The 20907-nt window shown below is 37.8% G+C and overlaps 1 long non-coding RNA gene across 1 annotated transcript; it reads left to right on the top strand.

Moving 5' to 3' along the window:
- The first annotated feature begins 1323 nt into the window (after positions 1-1323).
- LOC147503465 (uncharacterized) lies at positions 1324-2281 on the top strand. Its single transcript, XR_015220193.1, has 2 exons — positions 1324-1411; positions 2082-2281. It is a non-coding gene; the product is annotated as an uncharacterized LOC147503465 (long non-coding RNA).
- Positions 2282-20907: the final 18626 nt, after the last annotated feature.

Here is a 20907-nt window from a genome sequence, read left to right as displayed (position 1 = left end):
TTGGTTGTGGATCAGTGCTTTTAGGAGGTGCTGAATGCACCTGGAATAACCTCCTAGACAGGAAGATTGACTCAAAGGTACGTATTATCCTTTTTTGTTCTGTTAATAGATACATATTTTATTTTATAGATGCACCTTGGTTCGATTCCTCAATATGCTCAATAAATGTTCTATTTGGAAGCATGGTCCTAATAACATTTGATTTAAATATTCAATTATGTTCTTGGTGTAGGTGCAGGGTGTAAGGGCTTTGTTTTTATCATCTCCTTTTTTGCGGTTCTGCCCTTCCTCCGCAAAAATATCTTTTTTTTGGTGGAAGGGTCAGTCCGGTGATTCATAAACTTTAACCTTTTCAAAAACAGAAATAAATAAAAGTAAAGATTGTGTTACCTACTAGAATCACTAAGCTCCATACAAGTAATGCATGACGTGATTTATTGTGCAGAACTGAATTTGCATTTTGATGTGCAGTTATTGACATACAAGAAATTGAACTTCTAATATTGTTAGTATTAGTTCAAGGGACTTAAAACAAACTTTTGTTATGTTGTGTGTGTGTGTGTGTGTGGCGGGGGGGCATTGGATTGATTTAAACTTTAGCGCCTTGCTTTTTGATTGATCACTCACTTATTCATAATGTTTGTTTCTATTTTTTTCTTTCAGGAGTGATGCATTGTGCGAGAAGAAATGCTTTGGTGGCGGACTGCAAAAGGCTTGCATGATTGAAACAACTTTGAGGATTCGGTATGGAAATACAGGTATGAAGTTTGGTGTTTTTCTTTCTTCGTAAGTGATTTTTTCATTAATGGTTAAACAATTAATTGCCATGACACTTTTTGAACTTGGACGTCAACTTTAAAACTTTTTATTTTGGCTGATTTGAGACTCTTTCATTATTATTATTTTTTTAAATCATTGAAGCTTGCATGTACTTCACGAGTGGATGAACTTTTAATAACTGTTAATGAGTTTATATAGTTCATTGTATTCTTGTACTCCCTTGTTGTTCATAAAAAATAATTAGGTGATGATGTAAAAGAAAGATGTGCACTACACTAGTAGTTCTAAAATTGGATGGACCTTAGGCACTTTACTTGCAATTTTTTCATGCTGGTTTTACAGCTTCCGTAGTGGACAAATATAATGACCTTTAATTGTAAACCATTACTTGTTTTCTACAATTTTTTAATTGTTCAGTTTTTACTCTCGGAATTTAGGCGACACAAAAAGGTTGTCATGTTATGGTGTAGTGTTTATGGGTTAGGGTTTAATGAATTGATGACTTAACAAAATGTATATCTTTTGCGACTTGCAAGACCCTTAATCGCATTATAATCCAAAAAGTCTTGAATGTGAAGCTCCTCGTTAAAAATCCTTTGGATACAATAGCTGCTGAATGTGGTGCTTCCAGGTAATTGCTAGAAATTCATTGTTAGACCTATGAACAAATTATATCCACTTTTTCTTTTTCCTTAGTTTCCTTAGTTGGTTTGTCCCCAATATGGAGTTTTTTTAGCAACATGCATGTAAAAGAGGATTTCTATACATGTCTTCTCTGTTATAGGGTATCATCCTCTAAGGTTTACAAAGTTATTCCTCCCCGCCGCAATTGATGGCTGGGGTTCACAACTTAGGAATATTTCAATCTATGCATGTCTTCTCTGTTATAGGGTATCATCCTTTAAGGTTTACAAAGTTATTCCTCCCCACCGCAATTGATGGCTGGGGTTCACAACTTATGAATATTTCAATCTATATCATGGGTTGGTTGTATCATTAGAATAAAATTGGCAACAAAAGCTATTAAGAACGTGAGTGCCTAGCAATCCATGTTGATGTTTAATTGTTTAGTAGGTTGTTTATAAAATAAGAATTAGCATGTTCATGCCCAGAGTACCTGGAATCATTTTGAGATTAAGATTACAGAAGTCTGATAAAAATGTTTGAGCTATCCACGACTATGATTAGTAGTAGTTTACGCCTTTTCCTTAATGTTCTTTTATCATGTGGGGTTCAAGTGATTGAATGTAATTGTAATCTGAGTAAAGAATTTCCCTTTGACATTTTTTTTTGGTTGGTAGGAAACTGAAGTCAAAGGGAAACCGCATCTTGGATCGAAACAATGGTAGAAAGTTAAAATCTACTTGGTTTTTGTCAGGGTTTGGCCTGGGAAGTTAAAAAGTGTTAGAAGACTCCGTTTTGTTTTATGTAAAGAGCTTGACATCCTTGTAGACTTAGGCATTACAATAGTATGGAAAGATGGTGTTATAATTTCATCGAATCATTGTTGTTACACTTCCTTTCTACTTGAGCTAGATACTAAGTGTAGCTCTTTTGTAATAATTGTGATGTTGGCCTGAAAAAGAATGTGATGTTGGGATCTTTTATTAAAATCCCAATATATATATATATATATATATATTTATATATATAAAAATATATATATATATATATATATATATATATATATATATATATATATATATATATATATTTTAAAAACTAATTTCGTCAAACCGCCGCAGTAAGACAAAGACAATAGGAATATCCGACCGTCTAAACCTAATTTCCGACGAACATAAACTGTCACATGTATACCCGACGGTCAAAGACAGCAGGAATATCCGACGGTCCAAAGCTGTAGGAATGTCTGTCGGCAAAGATCATCAACGCCGACGGCCTATTCTGACTGATTTTAACCGTCGGAGGCCTATGCCGACCGAGAATTTTCCGACGGTCTTGCTGCAGTTTTGGTCTGTCAAGTGATACCTTTCGCGACAGCCATAGTCAGTCAGGTAAAGTCGTTCTTTTTGTAGTGGGAGGTGGGGCCACCCTCCAATTAGCAATTACAGTTGGATCCCCCTCTCCTGGACCTAGTCCCAAGAGAGAGGGAGGATCCCCCCTCACTGGAACAGTTGGAAGAAGTGGATATTACGGGAGGCAGCTCGCCAAAAACCACTTTCATCGGCACCATGTTGAGTTCTGAAGAGCGCATGGCTCTGATACAGTTCTTCCGAGAGCACAAGGATGTGTTTGCTTGGTTGTTTGAAGAAATGTCAGGTATTGATCCCCATGTGGCATGCCACTACCTCAATGTCCGCAGTGATGCAGTAGTAGTCAAGCAAAACTTGAGGAAAATAGGTGCTGACAGATCCAAAGCTGTAAAAGCCGAAGTTGAAAAGCTAAAGGCAGCTAAATTTGTCAGAGAAATCAATTTTCCCACTTGGATTTCTAATATTGTCCCAGTAAGAAAGAAAAATGGGTCATGGAGAATCTGTATCGACTTCACGGATCTAAACCGTGCATGTCCGAAGGACAGCTACCCTCTGCCACGAATTGATAAATTGGTGGATGCAACGGCTGGACATGAATTGTTGTCTTTCACAGATGGGTCGTCTGGTTACAACCATATCCCCTTGCATGAAGAGGACCACAAACATGCCAGTTTCACAATCAAGGATGGCCTGTACTGCTATCAGGTCATGTCGTTCGGGTTGAAAAATGCAGGGGCTACATACCAGCGATTGGTAAACAAGATGTTCAAAGGATTGATAGGTGACATTGTGGAGGTGTATGTAGACGATCTTTTGATCAAAAGCCTGAGACGAGGAGATCATCTCTCCCACCTGAAGCGTGCATTCGACATTCTCAGGGAGTATCGCATGAAGCTCAACCCTGCAAAATGTGCTTTCATTGTCTCATCAGAGAAGTTTCTGGGGTATCTAGTTACCAAAAGAGGAATCGAGGCAAACCCAGATCAAATCTGGGCACTCCTAGATATGCCCTCACCTAAAAATATAAAAGAGGTTCAAAAAGTTGTGGGTAGGTTAGCAGCTCTGAACAGGTTCATCTCCAAGAGTTCAGATAAGTGCAAACCTTTCTTTCAGTTACTGCAAAAGAATACCTCATTTGCATGGATGGAAGAATGCCAGAAAGTATTTGATCAACTCAAAACATACTTGGGGGCACCACCAATCCTTTCCAAGCCAGTTGATAGAGAGGTCTTGGGTCTTTATCTCTATTCGTCCGACTACGGTATCAGCTCTGTACTAATATGCGTGGATGAAAAGAAGGTTGAAAAGCCTATCTATTTCTTGAGCCGCACGCTTTTTCCAGCAGAAACAAGGTACCCAAAACTCGAAAGAGTGGCTCTAGCGCTTATCTTTGCAGCAGAGAAGTTACGACCATACTTCCAGTCCCACACTATCAGAGTAATCACAGAGTACCAATTGCGGTTAGTTCTAGAAAGACCGAATAGGTCAGGGAGGCTAGCAAAATGGTCTATGCAACTGTCAAAATATGATATTATTTACATCCCCAGAATCTCAGAGAAGGGTCAGGCACTAGCAGAATTCTTGGGAGATTTCCCAATAACCTACACAGGGTATGACTCAACTACCCCCAGTTTAGATGATCACATCCAGCCTGAATCTCTAGAAAACTGTCTAGATCCCTGGGAGCCAAGCTCCAGGTGGCGGTTGTTTGTGGATGGATCTTCGAATGACAAAGGTGTAGGAATTGGAGTTGTGTTAGTCACTCTTGACAATATGCGACTAGAGAAATCCATCCGATTAGGTTGGAATGCTTCCAACAACGATGCAGAATATGAAGCCACTCTTGCCGGCCTCACAATGGCTTTTGATCTGGGCCTGACACACCTCATAGCTTTTAGTGACTCACAGCTAGGGTGTTTTTCAAGTTGATGGTGGGTTCGAGGCCAGGGATGAACGAATGGCAAAATACCTAGGGCTGGCAATGGGTTGGGTAAAAACCGATACCTAATTTGGTCCGAACCAATAAAAGTAGGTCTGGGATAGGTAGTTAGCATATTGGACCGGTTCTGGGTCTTGAAAATCAGAACCAGACTTTTATTGGATTGGTTTTGGATTAAGTATGTACCGAACCGTTATGGGCCTGATCCGATTAAAATTTTTAGTCTTATTTTTCCTAATTTTCCTCCATCATATATTTATATTACCTTATGCAACATTGCAATATTTAAAGTTCCATAATAAGATATGCAAAATACATATGTAATATTACGATATTTTTTTACATAATAAAAAGATGGTCTCTATCTAAAGGAAAATCCTCCCTTACAAATTTGGATTTCAAATCATTCATTATGTCTTTTGGATTTGTGTACCTTGTTTTTGTGTTTAGCAAAAAAAATTATTTAATATTTATATAACAAAAATTAGGATCCAATTATAAAAAACTTGGCTCACCGGGTTGAAATTGAGCTTATTAGTTGTGAACGGATCGAATCCGGAATCAAAAAAAAGTTTTCGGTTCGGTTCTGATTCTCTAACTCAAATATCTGTTCAGGTCAGGTCCGATTCTGGGTCTGTATTGTTGAAAAGCGGATCAGTTTTGGATTTGCATATATCCGAACCAATCCAACCAATTGTCAGTCTTATAAATACCTGGAACTAGTAAGGGCCTTTTAGAGCAAGTTTAAGAATATTCAGTTCTATCAGCTGCCTCGGTCAGCCAATAGACACGCAGATGCTTTGGCATATGTTGCCTCAATATTAGGAAACAGCGAGTCTCGTTCAATCCCTATCGAGTTCGAGGAGAAATCTAGCATTCAAGTCCCAGTTACAATAGTCTGTGCTGTTCCGGCCATTACTCCAACTTGGATGGATCCATATAAGTCCTACCTCAAAGAAGGGACACTCCCTAAATATAAGAGTATAGCAAGGCTTCTGCTTGCAAAGATACATAGATTCACCCTCGTAGGAGACGATCTGTACAAGAAGTCCTTTCTGGGACCTCATCTCAGATGTCTCTCCCCAGATCTTGCTGAACAGGTTATGCGAGAAGTTCATGAAGGAATTTGTGGTAACCATGCTGGGGGTAGAACTCTAGCTCTCAAGATCCTAAGGTAAGGATATTTTTGGCCTTATATGCAAAAGGATGCACAAGTTTTTGCCCGCAAGTGCGAAAAGTGTCAACGATATTCGCTCCACTTATCCATGCTCCAGCAACAGAACTGCACCCATTGGCCAACCCATGTCCATTCGCACAGTGGGGCACTAACATTGTAGGACCCCTACCACCCGCGCCTGGCAATGTCAGATTCTTGCTGGTCGCGACGGATTACTTCACCAAGTGGATAAAAGCAGTCCCTCTTGTCTTCATTCGCGAACAGGACGTTATAAAGTTTATTTGGAACAACATTGTCTGTAGGTTTGGCATATCCAAAGTTATCATTTCAGATAATGGGCAACAGTTCGCTGGAGGACTGGTTGCTGAATTGTGTGAGGAGTTTCACATTACCCATCTATTTTCAACTCCAACGTACCCACAAGGCAATGGCCAGGCTGAAGCCTCTAACAAGGTCATCTTGGATAACATGAAGCGTAAATTAGATGATGCGAAAGGTTTATGGGTCGAAGAACTGCCTAAAGTCCAACGGGCGTACCGAACTATGACAATTTGTAAAACACTAGTTTTACCTAAACTTAAGTAATTAAACTCAAATGTAAGTAAAACTATAACTATTTTCGGCTTATATATCAAAGATTCTAATCTCATTATCAATGCAATATGTTTAGAGTAGAGAATTCATTCCACTCCTAGTCGTTTAGATGTGAAGTTTCCTAGTTCGTGTAAGCTAACAAAGTCGTAAGAGTAATGCAATTGAAATTGACTACGATGGTGAATCAACTAAGCAACATGCGATAAATGAAATGACGGCAATTCAATACCAAATTGACAATATGAGAATAAATTAGGGCAATTTGATTCCACCTTGATTCGACTTAATAAACTAACAAAGAATTGTCGTAATCTGAATTGCAATGTTTTCGCATAATAATTGGGTCTTTTTAATCCCTAATTGTCCATGGTAATCTCTACCAACTAACAATCAGCATGTGAAGCAATCAAACCCATTCTCATGGAGAACTAATTACTTTCTAGAATGGAATAAATTACTACAACCATTTCTACGCTAATCCAATCAAGTTTCATCAAGGCTTCCTCAGACCCCTCTAATGGAGGTTTTAACCTTGAATCATTAAGCTATCATTTCTAACACAAGAACAAGTCATTATTGAATAAGTATTAAACTTTATTAATCTAATTGAACAATAGTATAATGATTCAAAAATGAATTAAAACTGAATTTAAAACTAAGATTATGAATAACGAATTATCAATTTAAGACAAACTAAATCTATGAACTAATTTATTGAATTAGAAACTAAAACTTGAAATATAACTAAGTAATTGATTCTAAAAACTAATTTCTTGTTCTAATAAAAACTAATTCTATGAAAAATAACTAGATTAAAACTATCTAAAAACTAATTTTATGAAGTAGAACTAAGTAAAACTAAGTTTCTTAAAAGTTAAGTCTTAGTCTCTTTATATAAAAGAGACTAGATCCACAATTACGTGCATAAGCTTAGGAGCCATATTTTGGGTGGAAAAATCGAGCCCAAAACCTCATTACTTCATAACACAAAGGGGTTTTCAGCTGGAAATTACTTCAACAGCCTTTTCATCCACTTTTGCTCTTCTGATTGGGACAAGGCTTGGACCAGTAGAAAGCTCATTTTGAGCTGGTCGTTTTGACATAAGTTAGGCCCAATTCTGAGGTTTGAGTCCAAAGATACAGCCTTCAGAAGTTCTGTTGACTTTTGTGCGCTATTTCTGCCCGCGTTGACTTTGACTTTTCAGCTTTGACCGGGCTTTAAAAAGGTTTTTTCTCCTTGAATCTTGGCCTTTAATCATATAACTTCTTAGCAATCAACCTTTGCTCCTTTATCTCACAAAAGGGACGCATTTCTGCATATATTCGACTCCAATGCCTGAAATACATAAGAGCACGATAACAATACTAACTCTTACTTATTAATCACATAATTGGTCTAAAAGTAATATTTGTAAGGGGTTAAAACCACGGTTTTGGGCTCTTATCAAACCACCCCCAAACAGCATTTTGCTTGTCCTCAAGCAAATATGAGAAATTATAATAAGTGACCAAAAATAGAGTTCTAACTAATCTCGTTTCGCCGATTGCGATTGCATTGACCATATGCAACAAGTCTTTAAACCACTAGGAATTCCCTAGTGGACGAGTTATAGCCTCGTGAGAGTTTTCCAGTGAAGGTACTCACAAACTTCATCTATACTACAACGACTAAGAAATAAAACTATTGTTTCCTTATTTATTCTCAAACATCTATACATCTCACTAGCAATGAATACAGAATAATCAAGTTGAAACCTAAGCTAATATATGCAGAATAATCAATCATCTACGAATAAACATATATACAATGAGCAATGCTATGAAATGCACTAACAGGTCCGTTTCTGAAACTTTGGAATAGTGTCCTTAAGTAGGTCCTCACATAAATGTCAAGACAAAAAACACTTTAATTTTTCCACTCAAGTTTCGCTAGTCCAGTGTGCAGTGGGCACATTTTACCTTACAATCTCATGACACACAAGAAAGCCGAAGTCAATCAAACACATCTGCCACTTACTATCACATTAACCTATTCCTAATTGAGCTAGAGGTCTTTATTAGGTGTTGCGGGGATTAGGTAAGAATGAAGGAAATGGATATTCAAAAAGAACCAGTCTGAGATAATGGAGTCTTTATATTATGTAACTAGAAAAAACCTTGTTTTTTACTTTGCTTCTACACTTTGTTTCCATCCTTAGCCATTTTTTTTTTTTTTTCTTTGGCTTTTGACTCATTTGATTCTGTTTTTGGAGTTCTAACTCTTTATTATTATTATTATTATTTTATTTGGATGGAAACTTTCTTTTCTTATTTGAAGCAACTAACAACTTCTTGATTTCAAAGGTCTTTCTCTTTTCTATTCTTCATCTCTATTCTCAGACTCATTCAAAGATGGGTAAGCTGATTTTTATTTTTATTTTGTTTTGTAAAAGGGTAAGGGATTTGCGAGTTATGAAAGGCTCAGAGGGGCGACTAGTGGAAAATAATTCATAAGGTTTAAATTTCTGGCTATATCGATCCAAATAGGGCCTAAATTCTCGCTTAGGATATGGTATAGTGATCAAGCAAGTGGACGTGTGATTTCTCTATCCGGAATTTACTTCTCCCTTGTGTCATTTCTCAAATATTTCACTCATATAAGGCTTTACGTTATATTCTCATAGGATTTGTAGAATAAGTATACTAGCCTAGATTTCAAAAACTTACTGCCAATACAACATAGATAGTTAGATACTCATGCAATATATTTATAAAAAGATGCGAAGATTATTACCTACATATTAACCTAAGTTTCTAAAAACTATTCTAATACAAAAGCTAACGTGAAACTTTTAGATTATTAAGAGCCTAGAAAGAAAACAATACCAATATTCCTAAGTGTATAACATAAACTTTTTATTTATATTTTTGAATTTTTGATATTTTTACTAGAAAACAAGTACATATTATACTATCTATATCCTAACAGGTGCCTTAAATTACGCATGTTTCTATGCCACCCCCAAACAAAAAATCATGCTTTATTGAAATAAAAAGGGTAGAAAAATACCATGGAAACTCGTGAAATTTTGGAACATCTGCAAAACAAAGTTAAAACATACTAATATAGATAAATAAAAACAGACGCAACTCTATATGAGTTCCACCCGTTATGGGGTTACAAGAAGTAAATTGCTTGGGACATAAGCAGACACGAACAAAAATAAAAACTTACCTCTTATCCAGCATTTAGGCGTTGTCAACCTCTTCTATAAAGAAATGAGGTTCCTTCGCATCCTGCCACGCCATGATAATTTGTAAGGCTTCACGCCATTTATCATCTACAATCGCTAACCTGTTAAGCGCCACTTGGTCGGATGGGGTGTAAGGTGTAACCTGATGAGGTTGTATCCTCCACCCTTGCCAAGTCATTGCACGGAAAGATTGAATAATACAATTGGTGGGTCTCACAATGTCGACCCCAACCCAATCCGTGAAGTGGGTACAAAAAATAGGGAAGAAACATAGCATAATACGGCAAACTAAAACAAGCATAAGAAGGTACTTATGCCTCATGTTATGGGCTCGTGCTAAACTAGACATTAGGGTCTGGGGAATATCATAGAGTATACGTCCCCCAGCTAAAGCAAGGAAAATATCACAAGTTTCGTCATTCACAGAAGAATAACATCATTCCTCTCTAATGTTTAGCATGATCCAAAACATAACAGTGCTTACGTTCATGGACAGGCTTCCAAGGGCGACGTTATATTCCCCTTGGTCCTCTATCCTAAATATTCCTGCCCCATAATGCTCATGCAAATTCTCATAGTTATAAAGGTACATATTATCGACCAAATAGGCCCACGAGTCTTGTATTTCAGCGGGCATAGCAAGTCCAAGAACAAAGGCTAGCAAGAACCTGGTAATTTCCATTGGTTCATCCTCAATGGTGATGGAGAACACTTGTTCTCCATCCGGTCTATCAAAGAACTTAGAATTATCATAAAAATAAGATGTAAATGTAGGATAATAAAGTTCATCAGGTCTTACCATTAGCGGTTCCCAGCCTACGTGTATGATCACCTCACGAAACCAAGCACCATAGGTATCACTTTGGAACAAATTTCAAAAGACTGCTCCGGTATGATACAAGGCGGTGTCATCATCACAAATACACTCTAGAAGTGTTGGGAACAACCCTGGAAAAACTCACAAAAAAATAGAAATTTAAGTGGCTTCGAAGGGCAAGGCGTGGGGTACGCTCAGAATTGGCTTGTATAGGGCGTGGGGTACGCTCTTGTCTTGGTCGAGGTCCAGGCACTACAATGCAGGGTGTGCTCAGATTTTGCCTATTAAGGGTGCAGGGCGCACTCTTGACTTGATCGAGTTCCAGAGGCTTTAGCGCGGGGTGCGCCTCAATTTTGTCTAACAAGGGCGCAGGGCGCACTCTTGCCTTGCTCGAGTTCCAGAGGCTCAAGCGCAGGGTGTGCTCGGATTTAGCCTATATAGGGCGCGGGGTGTGCTCCATATAACTTGAGTGTTCTGCAGTGAAAAACTAAGAGAAAAGTGAGGAGTGAAATGTGAGAGTGCTAGGTGAGAGGTGTGGTTTGTAAGTGAAGAGTTAATCAAGTATTTAAAGGGTTTTAGTTTCTAAAACGAATATCCACAACTTGCCAAAAATTTTAAGGCAATTGCCGAAAACAAAATATTCTAAAACCAAAACTGTCACACCCCGAATTTCGACAAAATTCGGAAAAACAATATTTGTTCCCGACTCTTCGATCTTCGAGGTGTGACACACTCTCAACTCCCAAAAACCCATAAACAGTTTAAATATGCAGATAATTAAAAACCAATAAAAATTTTAACTTAAACAAAAGTCCTCTTCATTACAAAAATTTACAAATAAGATTAGGTTACAAATCTCTTTTCAATAACTCTTTATTTAAAATTACAAATGAAAATACAAATAATATTGTCTCAACTGAAAATCTATATCACCTCAAAGGAAAACAAAGCCTATCTTGAAATGCGACGCTAACGCAAACCACAAGTAGTAACCAACCTTCTTCAACACTAAACCTGTCAAGACTTATCAACTATGTTCATTTAATGAACACACCCGATAAGCAAACATGCAAATCGGGTCAGTATTATAAACAATGCTGGTGTGAGTAGCCCTAAAATACAGTATATATTTATACATATATTTACACACTAAATAAGGCAATTAGTTCCTCCACCGAGGCGCCTTAACATCCAACGAATAATACAACATCCTTAAGTACCATAATTAAGGCAGGTAGTTCCTCCACTGAAGCGCCTTAGCTTTCCGACAATAATACAAAGGCATTTAGTTCCTCCACGAGGCGCCTTAAGTTCTAACTAAACTAATAACCAGCCAAGCATATTCTATACTTACCACATTTCATGCTCAATTACAGAGTAGGTCATCTCTGCACAAGTAATTAGTTTGACCCACCCTTATGCAAAACCATATACAATCATCTGTCTAAAGATATATCATTAACCAACATATTACCATAATTATATTATTTAAGGCTTTCTTTGCGTGTCCCTAAAATCACGTCGTATCTATGTCTTACCTAGTTTCCCTGGCTACCATAATCGCTACCGAACGCCAAACATGTACATCCACATGCCTCCCCTCACATAATGAACCACTCCGTGCGTAACTACCCTGAGCGAGATGCCGCACACCAAGTAACCCTCACACGAAAGCCATTATGTGAGTACTGCCATTATACGGCATAAAATATCGCGCGTCTCGTTCTAATTTTGCGAACGGAATAATCAAGCCACCATTCGGCTACGCTAGAAGGGCCATTCAGCTTCACTGAAACGCCAGAAGGGCCAATCACATTACTTATGCCAGAAGGGCCATTCATATTCACTGAAACGCCCGTAGGGCCAATCATATCACATACGCCCATCACAGGGGCAAATCACATGAGTTGTGGTAGCTAGGTTCTAAGATTTTCGTTACGTAATTTATTCAAGTGTCAGACATATATATCTCAGAATAATTTTTATTCTATCCCATGCCAGTATACTTAATTATACTGAAACTCAACGTTTCTCGTTATAATACAATCCACATTATCACGTGCCAATACTATTCATTGCACGATATCCAAGTATCTCTATATCAAATCTCGAAACTTATTATTTCACGTGCCGATCATATATTGCACTACACCATATGGAATATCTCAAGCCTTCATAAATACTACCATTCATTTAAGTAGCAACTCATAATAGTACTCAATCATGTAATGTATTCGTTCAATATATTTATATGAACTCAAGTCACCATCAAAGCCCAATACTAAAGCCCATGAATCTAAGTCCGTATAAGAATTCCCCTTTTGTTACGTGTCAATATTTATATGTTTTACACCCTACTCACGTCAATCTTAATTAGATAGTGACAAACAAAGTTATACAATTTCCGACAATATTTTATTATTACATTTGTCCATATTCTTAAATATGTGAAAATCTAGAAAAAGTCAACATTCCACAGTCAACGGTCAACGGTTAATGGTCGACGGTCAAAGTCAAAGTCAAACTGTCGTTTTCATGTTCAACGGGTTCAGGGTCATAGCCATGGTTTATGGCTAAGGGCAAAGGTGCATGGCTCATGGGCTCATGACTAAGGAAATGGTTCGGACCCAACTAGCCAAGCCCAAACCCAAACCTTAGAACCCGGCCCCAAAAGTCTAAACATTTAAAGACCCAAATAGATATATTTTAAGTTATATGGACCGCCCCAAAATAAACTTGAAATTGGTCCAAAGAAAGCTAATAGGTTTCGACCCAAGCAAACTAAAAATGAAACTTAAGCTGGCCCCAAACTTTACTTGATTCGGCCCAAAGAAAAGATATGAAACTGTCCCAAAAACTTAAACTAAACTGGCCCAAAACACAAATGGGTTCGGCCCAAAAATTTGAACTAAAACCGGCCCAAAAACTTTAAACTAAACTGGCCCAAACAAAACAAATAGAACTGGCCCAAAATAACTAATGTGGTCCGGCCCAAAACAATTTAAACTAAATGAGCCCAAACAAAACACTCTAAGGCCCAAAAGGTTATAACCCAGCCCAAAGAAACAACTAAGGCCCAAAGAAACAAACTAAGCCCATGCCCAAGAGAGACCACCAGGTCGTCTTCTCCAGCTGCTCCAGCAGCCTCCCACCACCGCACCAGCTCGCGCCGGCCACCAACTCTCCTCTTCATCATATCGGTTTTGACCCAAATCAAAAACCCCATAACTTTACTAAAAGCTCTAACTCGATTTATTAACTCAATCTCCTACCTCCAAACTAGATCTGGATATATTCCCGCCGCCATTAACAGCTTGTTCAAGAGCTCCCCCACTTCACAACACTCAGTCCCATCCCCTACAATCAATTCTCAACCAACCAAGGCAACTACAAAATGAATTGTATCGAACCCTTCCTCCACAGTGAATCGTCAGCCATTAACGACTTCTCCAAGCTCCCAACAGCCCACCCATTCAACCCTCAACTGCCAAACATAAAACCCTTACTCCCCCCGACATCAATCCTCCTTTAGAAATCAACCAAAAACCACCACACTAACAGTTCCACGCTTCTTGGAGAACAATTTCGCGACCCCCATTAACGAAGCTCCAAAGCTTGAACCGTTCCAACAGTTTCAATAATCTAAGCAAAAGATACACTAACATTACCTAGTTTAACAATTCGACAATATCGCTAATAACTACAAATTTAACAAACAGAAAATGAACCGAAACATTTGACAGTAGAATTTTGTCTATATACCAGTAAAACTCTGGATTCCGTGAAATAGAAAAACTATCTACTCACCTGTATTAACAGCTCCACGAATTCATCATAGTTCGAATCGTCGCTCTCCAACCCTCTCGCAATCCAGCTTCTATCTCTGCCTCCATTTTTTATTATTTTATTATCTAAGAACCCTATTCTCCATAACAATACGAATATATACTTGGGTTTGAAACCCAAGCCCAACACAGACTCGGGCCCAGAAACCAGGCCCACATATCCTAAATCCCATCCAATCAAATTTTAAATACATAAATAAATTAATTAATTAAATAGATAAATACATATTTTAAATACGGGCGTTACAAAAACGGAAACAAGTTAGGTGCATATTTCGAATATAAACCAATAGTTTTTTGGTTGAATTCAAAATAGCATCTTCCTAATTCTATTTATTGAAATTCCATCATCACAACAATATATGATCTTAGCCACACCAATATCGGCAACATTCCCAACAACTCATATTTCCACGATTTGCAAGATTTAATTTCTAAAAGGGTGGATAAGATAAAAACAATGCAAAAAATAATAATACCACCCCCAAACAATTCGGGAAGGTGGGATTCATGGAATATTCATCGCATGTTTGGACAAAAACCAAATTAAATTAAAAATTCGACTAACGATCAAATATTCGAAAACGATTACATAATCCAAATCTAATTAATAAACTAAACAACTCGAAATAAAATTCTACAAAAACAGAGAAACTTCCTAAATCCAAAACAACTACACTACTCGTCATGAGAGGAAGATGGTCCAAATATCGTCGATCCCAAGTCGATGACGCCATGCCCGTCGAGTCGTCGAAAATAGGACTCTGATAAGGTGGCAAGCGACTTAGGACTTCGTCTTAGAACTGTCGCTGTCCCTCCATAAATTCCCTCATCTCAACCCAACGTTCATCCCCAGTCTTATGCAGGTTCACATTTTCATCATGAATGGCAACCTGCCTATTCCGCAAGTCTTCACAAATATGGTTCAGGGAACGCAAACCACGATGCAGCACTGACATGCGTTCCAAATCTGAATTACACCTCTCCAAGGCATTGGCATCAAAACATGTCGTGTCCTCCTCCTCATCATCCGAATTAACCTCTTCCACAACCCTATCTCCAGGCAATCTCCACACCTTCTGAATACAGTCAGCATAAGCAATTGCATTTGCATGCAACTTCAACATAGTTCGCTCAGTTCTTGGTTTCTCACCAAAAGACAACATTATCTTCGTAATTAAAATAGGAAAGGGTGCGGTACTCACTCCAACTCTTCTAATCATAGTTAACAAGAAGTAAATGATACAAAAATCATACCTATGTTGCTGTAATACCCAAAGTATGTGCAGACAGTTCAGACTGATGTCACTGAATTTCTCTTTCCCAATGACATTCTTACCAACCCACTGAGCTACAACCAGCTGGTTGGTCCTCATAGACGACTGTCGAACGCAATGTGATTTCGCATTGTACCGTCCCTCCAAAACAGTCTCTTTCATCAACCCCTCCCCCTCATACTGGGATTCCTACATGGTGGCTACAAGCTGGCGTTTTGGCATAATGCCCAGAACATCAACCATAATCGAAGCACTCACCTCTCTCTTTGCACCATTCAACTTCACAAAAATCTTCCTACCCTCAATTTCCCGCTTCTTATAAAAATTCAAAACCAAATCCTCATGGTAAAAATCATCCTCCGTATACCACAACCATTGCTAATTCCTACGTTTCATCTCGTCATCGTAAAATGGCACAAACTGTTCCGTTTTGAAAACTTTTTCCGAAAGGATTTTGCATTTTTGGGCCATTGAGTATTGGAATTCGAAATGTGGGTTTGAATAAGGTGGGGGAAAGTAAATGGAACAAGGAATCGAACTTTGGGTTGAGTGGAGTGGTCGGAATCGGTGGTGATTTCTTTTTGGTGGTGTTTCGGTCGTTTAATGGAGGTATGGAGATGTGTAGAAGATGAATGTGAAAACAAATAGCGAAATGGGAGTGGGGGAAACCTTTTGGCGTGGTGGTTTTTAGGTTTTCTTTTTCCTTTTTCTTTTTTTTTTTTTTTTTTTGTTAGGGTTTAATGGAGGCTGATGGAGGCGTGAAAGAGAAATTGCGAACTGGTTTTGGGTGTGAAGAAGACGCACGTGCGCGGTACAGGCATGCAAGATGTGGGCCCAAGCCTAATAAATTTTGAAAAATACCCATTTTGTCTTTATGCGTGCAAACTTCAAGCTAAAATTCTTGATTCGTTACCGGTCCAATTTTTGCGAATGAGATATGAAAACGATCAGGAGAGACTTTCCAATCCAATGATCCATAAAACACTCTATTCTAATTGTGATTGACATATAAAAAGATAGAAAATATCTCAAAGTGCGTGAATGACGTAAGTTATGCGAACAAATGAAATCTAAATTCATAGATAATGTCAACCCGAATCAAATTATGATTAAACGACATAAGAAACAAAAATGGAAAGTCGAGCAATCAAGGATGGAATGACCAGCACCCCACCCCCAAACAAATTTTATAGAACAGAGTTTAGAAATTTTGTTTTAAACGTGGGTCTTTTAAAGTCAGATTCCCGAGACTTCCTAGATTACTATTTTTATGGTTTAATATATTTTTTTTTTGAATAAGATTTACTATAAAGGAAAACAATAAAGCAATAAGGACATAATTCATACCATAGAGAAACATGACTCAAAAACCGAGAAAACATACAAGAGTGGAAAACATGAATTATGTTAAACATGGACTTAGGATCTGGTACTTACAGCCACACATTCCAATAGGAGGGCCCGGTTACCTGAATGGTGCACTTACCAAAATATAATATTGGAATGGAGTACACTGAAGAATAAAATGAGTCTTTTATAGTCAGATACTCAAGACTTTATCTAAAACATATGTATATAATGAACATGCAGTTTACCATATATCAACAACCAAAATAGTTGTGGATCGTTCCATAAATAATGATCACAGGAAACACACCTAAACACAATCAAGCACCATGATTTCCCATGATGTGGCGTAGCGGAATTAGAGTGACTGCAGATAGACCTAGAACCTAGCCTAGCATGCAAAGTCTTCTTTTTCCTCCAACGGAAGGGTGGCCAAGTGAATGATTGTGAGAAAATTGATGGTTGTGGAAGATATGGTGGATATGAATGAATTTTAGAAATAAGAAATGGAGGAAATGAGAGAGTGGGTTTGTCACAAAATTCATTGGTGGAGTGGGTTGGTATTATCACACATCTGAAAATGAAGGTCTCGGGTGGCACTTTAGGTAGTAGTTTCTTACTAGGAGAGTTTAGAAAATCATGAAGCACAGTAGAAACAAGAGGGTCAAGTGCAAACTTAAGGTTCCTTTGAAAAGGTGGAGGGCAGGGAACATTGATGGAAGGTGAATAAGTGACATGATAATGTGCGGTGGGTGAATGGTGTTCAGCTAAAGCTCTCAGGTCTTTATCATCAGAAGTTTTTAGATATGCAAGACATTCTTTAATAGGTGAGTTAGAAGAATCACTGGGATAGTGGGTAAAAAAATCTTCTTCTGTCATGGCGTCAATGTTGGAACTTCCGAAGGTTAGAAATTGGTGCATCAGATTATCAAGAACCGTGTTGTAGAAATAATCTTGAGCTAAGCTCTCGATCATGCTAACCTCTCCATCCGAAGTCATATCTGGAAACTGTTTTGTCATTTTAAAAACATTTACCTTAACAGAAAGATGGCCAAAAGACATGGACATCGAACCATCGCGGCAGTTTATGAGCACGTTGGCAGTAGCCAAGAAATGATGCCCTAAAATGATAGGAACAGAGTCGTTAGCGACTTCTGTGTTGAGGATAACGAAATCAGTCGAATAGTAGAAATCATGAACCTTAACAAGCACGTTTTCAACAATACCCTTAGGATACTTAATAGATCGATCAGCTAATTGTAACGTCATTTTAGTAGGTTGCATCTCTTGTAGACATATTTGTTTATAGAGATAATAAGGGAGTAAGTTAACACTCGCCCCCAGGTCTAATAACGCGGTCGTAATGTGGGAATCTCCTAAGGTACATTGTACCATAGGACGACCAGGGTCCTTGTACTTAACGATTCCATTATGTTCGGTTAAGGTTGGAAACTGTTCAGTTAAAAAGACGTCTTTTGGAATATTTGTTTTACGCCTAGTAGTGCACAACTCTTTAAAAAACTTAGCATGGTGAGGTAACTTTTTAATCGCTTCAAGAAAGGGTATGTTTATCGTTAGATTTTTGAAAACTTCCCTAATCTCATCAAAATTCGTATCCTTGGTTAACATGACTAATATTTGGGGAAACGGTGGTTTCTTTCTATATTTAGCATATGGATCAACAGAATGTTTAACCTTGACTTTTTGTTTCTTAGGGTGTGGTTTAACTGGTACATCTACAGGGGTAGGATCTTCAGTTACTACTTCTGTATCTATTACAATATCTGGTGTAGGGACTACTGGTGGGATAACTATAGGCATAGTTACGGCGTTATCAACCATTCTGCCAGAACAGAGAGTGGTGATGGCATTTAGCTCACTTACGTTTTCATTTTTATTACTAGTATTACCGTTTACCTCAAAGGCTGTGTTTGGTGTTTTAGGATTAGGTATCGCTTGACCTGGAAACACACCTATTGGTTGTACTTTCTCTTGTGTTAACTGCTGTAAGGAAAGTTGGATAGACTGTAAAATCTGTTGTTGGGTTTGCATAAAGGCATCGAAACGATCCGGTTGTGGATGTGTAGTTGTTACAGGTGGTGTGACAGGAACTATCTCACGTTGATTATTAACAGGTGGGTTGTGAGAATTATGATTAACCGGAACGATACCTCTATTAGCATTATAATTATTATAACTACCTTGTCCTTGTCCTTGTCTCAGTGGAGCTTGATTGTAACTGTTCGCTGGCCTAACATGTTGATTATTATATGCTGGAGGTGTAACTTGTTGATTATTTCTCTAATTGAAGTTGGGATTTTGTCTCCAAGGTGCGTTAGGTTCGCATTTAATGGAACAAACATTGTTCGGCTGAGCAGATGGATTTTCATAGACTGAAGGACAATAGGAGTCGGGATTCACAAGACTCAAACAGAAATTACAGGGAATAGAGTTGACATTCATGACAGGGGTAGGCCTTTGTTGAACAGAAATAGCTTCTACCTTTTTAGTGAGGGATTCAATTAGAGTTTTAAGCTCAGGATCGGATTTAACCTCAAACATACTTGTAGCTTTAACTGTTAAAGAAGTACTAGCGAAGCGGGGAATATCCCCCCAGTTATTCTTACGCTTTGTTTGATCTTCTAAAAATCTATAAGCCTATTAGGCTCCTTTACTGAGGAAACTACCCGCATTCATTATATCAAGGACCTCTTTATGGTGGTGTAACAGTCTCTTGAAAAAGGCACGAATTAACGTGTCTTTCGCAAGGTTATGATGTGGACACTCTATAAAAAGATCAAGGAAACGATTCCAAGCCTCTGAAAAGGATTCATGAGGATTCTGGCAGAAAAAATGAATCTTGGAAAGCATTTCATCTGTCTTCAATGGTAGATAAAAATGTTTCATAAACAATTGAACAAGTTTGGCCCATGAGTCCACAGAATTAGGCGCTTGGGCAATTAACCAAGACGCCGCCTTGTCGGCTAGGGTGAAAGGAAACACCCTCAGTTTATTTTGTTCTGCACCTACCGTAGGATGATGGAATGTGCTAAGAACTTGTTTCTTCCTACGCATATGCTGATAAGGTTTTTCATGGTCTAACCCATGAAAAACTAGTAACAAATTAAATATATTCGGGGGGTGATAATATGTAAAATGGTAGTTTTACCTACGAATAAGTAACGAGACTCAAACGTAAGTAAAACTAAAACTAATTTCTACTTAATTATCAAAGTTTTCTACTCTCGATGCTATTGCAATAAGTTGGAATAGAAAGTTTGTTCCACTCCTAGTTCTTTAGAATTCACGTTAACTAAGATTATCAGTTCTATCAAAGTCAATGAGAGTACGGATTATCTAATTATGCTAACAACGATGGGAAATAACGTAATCGAAATGTTCTAAATAATACGATGGTAATTAAAATACTAAGGTTCGAATCTAGATAAAGAATTAGGAGAATTTGATTCCACCTTAACTCGACTTAATTTACTAACGAAGAATTGTCGTAATCCGAATTGCAATGCTTCCACATAACAATTGGGTGTTTCTAATCCCTAATTGTTCATGGTAATCTTTACCAACTAACAACTAGCATGTGAAGCAATCAAACCCATTCTTATGGTGAACTAATTACTTTCTAGAATGGAATAGAATATTACGAACTATTTTACGCTAACAACAATCAAGTTTTCATCGAGGCTTCTTCAAACCCCTCTAATGGAGGTTTTAGTTTTGAATCATTATACTATCATTGATAAATAAATAATAACAAGACATGATAAAAAGATTATAAATTTAATATATTATAATCAAGGCTTCTTCAAACCCCTCTAATGGAGGTTTTAGCCTTGAATCATTATACTATCATTGATAAATAAATAATAACAAGACATGATAAAAA

The sequence above is a fragment of the Coptis chinensis genome, chromosome 4, assembly GCF_015680905.1.
Source record: "Coptis chinensis isolate HL-2020 chromosome 4, ASM1568090v1, whole genome shotgun sequence".
In the NCBI taxonomy this organism is placed as follows: Eukaryota; Viridiplantae; Streptophyta; class Magnoliopsida; order Ranunculales; family Ranunculaceae; genus Coptis; species Coptis chinensis.
The sequence above is the reverse complement of the archived record's forward strand: the minus strand, read 5'-3'. Positions and strand labels throughout refer to the sequence as shown.